A 6,000-nucleotide genomic window follows, 5' to 3' on the forward strand; every position below is an offset into this window, starting at 1 on the left:
ATGACTCTTCTTGGCCAGGTTAACCTCCTCAATTTTGAGGTAGCTCCCGATTTTGGTGAAGGCTTTTAATGGCAAATCCTTCAGACTTGGATGTTAAGTATATCATTTAATAATGAAATGCTTATTCTTCAGGAAGGTAGGGAAAGGCAGGATGATTTTTATCAATATGAGCCTTTGGCAGGGCCTCTGGCTGGGCCTCTGGCTAGCAACAAGATGGCATCTGAGAGATTAGAGAAGGAGTTTTGGAGCTAAGTGTCCTTAGGCTTATCAAGTGGAAGTTTCTACTGGATAGTCAAGAATAAGGGAGTTTATTATCAGAACATGCAGGGACATACTACTGAGACAGTCCATAGGACCAAAGTTTGTTCTCTTGACTTTGTTACCACCCCCTATTTTGAGGGTATTCTACTTGGAGAACAAAGAGTGAGACTTACTGTCTGGCGTTTCTGTAGAAGCAGTCTCAGTGTTGGCAGCTGAGTTACAAGCTCCACAACAACCACTCCCAAACGATTAAAACAGGCCTAAACCTGTCTTACCTGGTGAGTAACTACAATTTCATAAAATGAAAGTGAGAAAAGTAAATACAAACCAAGCCCAAGATTTCATCCCATGACTGTGTTGACTGGGCATAAAATAAGTGCTACAGATGCCTACAGAGCTGGGTTTTCAATATCACTAAATATCCAGAAACTCAGAAAAGATTTGGAGCAGGCACAATTAAATGTAAATACCCTACCACATCCACCAAGGGCTAAGGAGTAGGGAAAGCTGACTTTCATTTCACTAAAAAGGTAAAAGACAAAAGTTATTTTCTATATACCTTGAAAAAAGATTTTATAGGTCACTTAATATCTTGAAAACCAGATCAACTGTAATTCTATAATCTCAGATAAAATAAATGTGTAGGATATTTTGTGAATCTCTCATTCAACTAGGAAAACTTTGTTTTTTTGTCATTTAAAGAACACGTTGAAGAAGGACTAATATGTCTCTTCCATATATATTTTGTTAGTAGCTTTTAAGCCTTTTGTTATTGAAAAAAGTGGCATTGTGAAATTAAAACAGGTGGATTTTTATGGGGTGGGGGAGGAAAAATAATTTTCCCTCTACTCTTGTATGTTCTTGACTGAGACATCCCCCATAATAAAAGAGAGATTAAGAAGAGAAAAACAGCTTTAATTTAGCTTTGTACATAAGTGGGGCCTAAAGATAAGAGACTTCTGATGGGCTCTTGAGGTTTACATGCCTTCCTAAGCTAAGGAGAAGGAATTAGGGGTCTGGGACTTCAAAAGGGAGGAAAACAATTCACAGAAATATGGGACGTGCAAGTGTTTGTTAAACCACCATGCCATGCATTTGTCTGTTTTTTATTTTTTCTTCCAGTTTTACTGAGATGTATTTGACTTACAGCACTGTGTAAGTTTAAGGTGGACAGCATAATGATTTGTCTCGCACATCATGGATTGATTTTCACAATAGGTTTAGTGAACACCCATCATCTCATATAGATAAAAAATTAATGAAATAAAAAAATTTTCCTGTGATAAGAACTCTCTTAGAATTCACTCTCTTAACTTTCATACATAACATACAGCAGTGTTCATCATATTTTCATGATGTACATTATATCCCTACTACTTCTTTATCTTATAACTGGAAGTTTGTACCTTTGACTGCCTTCATCCAGTCTCCCCTACCCCCAGTCCCACCTCTGGCAACCACCAAGCTGATCTCTTTTTCTTCCTTTCTTTCTTTCTTTCTTTCTTTCTTTCTTTCTTTCTTTCTTTCTTTCTTTCTTTCTTTCTGTCTTTAATATATGGGGTTTTTTAATTTTATTTTATTTATTTATTTATTTATGGCTGTGTTGAATCTTTGTTGCTGTGTATGGGCTTTCTCTAGCTGTAGTGAGCGGGGGCTACTCATTGTGGTGGCTTCTCTTGTTGTGGAGCATGGGCTCTAGGTGATTAGTGATGTTGAGCATTTTTCCACCTGCCTGTATATTTTATTTGGAAAAAAAATATCTATTCAGATCCTCTGCTCATTTTTTAATCTGGTTGGTTGTTTTTTCCAATTAATTTTTTCATTTTTTAGTTTGTTTGGGTTCTTATATGTTTTGACTATTAACCACTAATCAAACACAAAATTTGCAAATATCTTCTCCCATTCAGTAGGCAGCCTCTTCATTTTTTTTTTTTTTTTTTAATAGTTGTGGCACATGGGCTTAGTTGCTCCATGGCATGTGGAATCGTCCCAGGACAGGACTCGAACCCGTGTCCCCTGCATTGGCAGGCGGATTCTTTACCACTGCGCCACCTAGGATGTCCGAGCCTCTTCATTTTGTTTAGTTTTCTTAGCTGTGCAAAGGCTGTCCAGTTTGATGTAGTCCCATTTGTTTATTTTTGCTTTGTTTCTCTTGCCTGAGGAGACATATCCAAAAACTATTACTAAGACCAATGTCAAAGAGTGTTCTGCCTATGTTTTCTTTTAGAAGTTTTATTATTTCAGATCTGACGTTAATCCATTTCAAATTTATTTTTGTGGATGGTGTGAGAGATTATTCATTCTTTTTCATATAGCTGTCCAGTTTTCCCAACACCACTTATTGAACAGGCTGCCTTTTCCCTATTGCATATTCTTGCCTCCTTTGTCATAGATTAATTGCCCAAATAACTGTGGGTTCATTTCTGGGCTCTCTATTCTGTTCCATTCATCTATGTATCTGGGGTTTTTTACATATATAAATTTATTTATTTATTTTATTGGCTGTGTTGGGTCTTTTTTGCTGTATGCAGGCTTTCTTTAGTTGCAGTGAATGGGGGCTACTCTTCGTTGTGGTGTGCTGGCTCCTCATTGCTGTGGTTTCTCTTGTTGCGGAGCACAGGCTCCAGGCGTGTGAGCTTCAGTAGTTGCAGCACATAGGCTCAATAGTTGTGGCTCACAGGCTCTAAAGTGCAGGCTCAGTAGTTGTGGCACACGGGCTTAGTTGCTCCACAGCATGTAGGTTCTTCCTGGAGCAGGGATCAAACCCTGCATTGGCAGGTGGATGCTTAAGCACTGTGCCACCTAGGAAGCCTATGTATCTGTTTTTGTGCCAGTACCATACTCTTTTAGTTGCTGTAGCTTTGTAGTAAAGTTTCAAATTGGGGAGCGTGATAACTCCAGCTTTGTTCTTCTTTCTCAAGGTTGTTTGGCTATTCTGGATATTTTGTGTTTCCATACAAATTTTAAATTTTTTGTTCTAGTTCTGTGAAAAATGCCCTTGGTATTTTGACAGGAATTGCATTGAATCTGTAGATTGCCCTGGGTAATATGGTCATTTTAACAATATTAATTCTTCCAGAGCATGAACACAATGTATCTTTCCAACTGTTTGTGTCATCTTCAATTTATTTCATCAGTGTCTTATAGTTTTCTGAGTAGAGGTCTTTTACCCCCTTGATTAGATTTATTCCTAGGTATTTTATTATTTTTGATGTTATTATAAATGAAATTATTTTCATTATTTCTTTCTGATAGTTCATTGTTAGTGTATAGAAATGGAACAGTCAGAATCTAACAAAAGAAAAAAAATGCAACAGGTTTCCATGTATTAATTTTGTGTTTTGCAACTTTACCAAATTTATTGATGAGTTCTAGTAGTTTTTTGGTGGCATCTTTAGGATTTTTTATGTGTGGTATCATGTCATCTGCAAACACAGTTTTACCTTTTCCTTTCCAATTTTGATTCCTTTTATCTATTTTTCTTGTCTGATTGCTGTAGCTAGAATGTCCGATACTCTGTTGAATACAAGTGATGAGGATGGGCATCCTTGTCTTTTTCCTGACCTTAAAGGAAATGCTTTTAGATTTTCACCATTGAGTATGATGTTAGCTCTGGGCTTATCATATATAGCCTTTATTATGTTGAGGTATATTCCCTCTATACCCACTTTCTGGAGAGTTTTTATCATAAATGAATGTTGAATTTTGTCAAAAGCTTTTTGTGCATCTATTGAGATGATAGTATGATTTTTATTCTTCAATTTGTTAATGTGGTATCTCCCATTGATTGGCAGATATTAAACCATCCTTACATCCCTGGGATAAATCCTACTTGATCATGGTTTATGATCCTTTTAATGTATTGTTGGATTCGATCTGAGATTATTTTGTTAAGAATTGTTGCATCTATATTCATCAGTTATATTAATATCTATATATATCTTTTTTGTGTGATATCTTTGTCTGATTTTGATATCAGGGTAATGCTGGCATCATTGAATGAGTTCAGAAGCATTTCTTCCTCTGCGATTTCTCAGAAGTTTGAGAAGAATAGGTGTTAACTCTTTTCTAAATGTTTGGTAGAATTCACCTTGGAAGTCATCTGATCCTGGATTTTTGTTGTTGGGAGCTGTTGGTTTTTTTGTTTCTTCTGTTTTTCCTAATTCAATTTCTTTACTGGTCATATTTTTAAATTTCTTCATGGTTCAGTCTTGGGAGATTGTACATTTTTAGGAATTTGTCTATTTCATCTAGGTTGTCCATTTTATTGGCATATAATTGTTTATGGTATTCTCTTATGGTCCTTTGTATTTCTGTGGTATCAGTTGTAACTTCTCCTTTTTCATTTTTGATTTTATTGATTTGGGCCTGCCTGCCTGCCTGCCTGCCTTCCTGCCTTCCTGCCTTTCTTTCTTTCTTTCTTTCTTTCTTTCTTTCTTTCTTTCTTTCTTTCTTTCTTTCTTTCTTTCTTTCTTTCTTTCTCTTTCTCTCTCTCTCTCTTTCTTTCTCTCTCTCTTTCTTTCTTTCCTTCACCTGTTACACTGGGTCTTAGTTGTGGCTCATGGGGTTCTTAGTTGCAGCAAGTGGGCTCCTTAGCTGAGGCTTGCAGGCTCCTTAGTTGTGGCATGGGAACTCTTAGTTGCATCATGCATGTGGGATCTAGTTCCCTGACCAGGGATTGAACATAGGCTCCCTGGATTGGGAGCATGGAGTCTTAAACATGGCGCCACCAGGGAAGTCCCTCTCTTTTTTTCTTGATGAGTCAGCATAAAGGTTTATGAATTTTGTTTGTATTTTCAAAGAACCAGATATTTGTTTCATTGGTCATTTCTATTGCTTTTTAAGTCTCTGTTTCATTTATTTCTGCTCTGATCTTTATGATTTCTTTCTGTTTACTAACTTCAGATTTTGTTTGTTCTTCTTTTTCTAATTTCTTTAGGTGTAAGGATAGGTTGCTTATTTGAGATATTTCTTGTTTCCTGAGGTAGGCTTGTATCACAATAAAGTTCCCACTTAGAACCTCTTATGATACATCCCACTGATTTTGAATAGTTGTATTTCCAATTTCATTTGTCTTCAGGTATTTTTAAATTTCTTCTTTGATTTCTTCAGTGATCATTGGTTGTTCAGTAGCATACTGTTTAGCCTCCACACATTTGTGTTCTTTGCAGTTTTTTTCTTGTAGTTGATTTCTAGTCTCATAGCATTGTGGTCAGAAATGATGCTTGATATGATTTCAGTTTTCTTACTACTGAGACTTGTTTTTTGGCCTAAGATGTAATCTGTCCTGGAGAATGTTCTATGGGCACTTGAAAAGAATATATATATATATATATATATATATATATATATGTATATAATCTCCATCTAGGCCAGTGTTTTACTGTTTTCTTATTGATTTTCTGTCTGAATGATCTGTCCATTGATGTAAGTGGAGTGTTAAAGTCAGCTACTATTATGTGTTACTGTCAATTTCTCCCTTTTTGTCTGTTAATATTTGCTTTGGACTTCCTAGGTGGCGCAGTGGTTAAGAATCTGTCTGCCAATGCAGGGTACACAGGTTCAAGCCCTGCTCTGGGAAGATGCCACATGCCATGGAGCAAATAAGCCTGTGCACCACAGCTATTGAGCCTGTGCTCTAGAGCCCATAAGCCACAATTATTGAAGCCCATGCACCTAGAGCCTGTGCTCCACAACAAGAGAAGCCACTACAATGAGGAGCCCGCGCACCACAATGAA

The sequence above is a fragment of the Hippopotamus amphibius genome, chromosome 12 (assembly GCF_030028045.1).
Source record: "Hippopotamus amphibius kiboko isolate mHipAmp2 chromosome 12, mHipAmp2.hap2, whole genome shotgun sequence".
Classification (NCBI taxonomy): Eukaryota; Metazoa; Chordata; class Mammalia; order Artiodactyla; family Hippopotamidae; genus Hippopotamus; species Hippopotamus amphibius.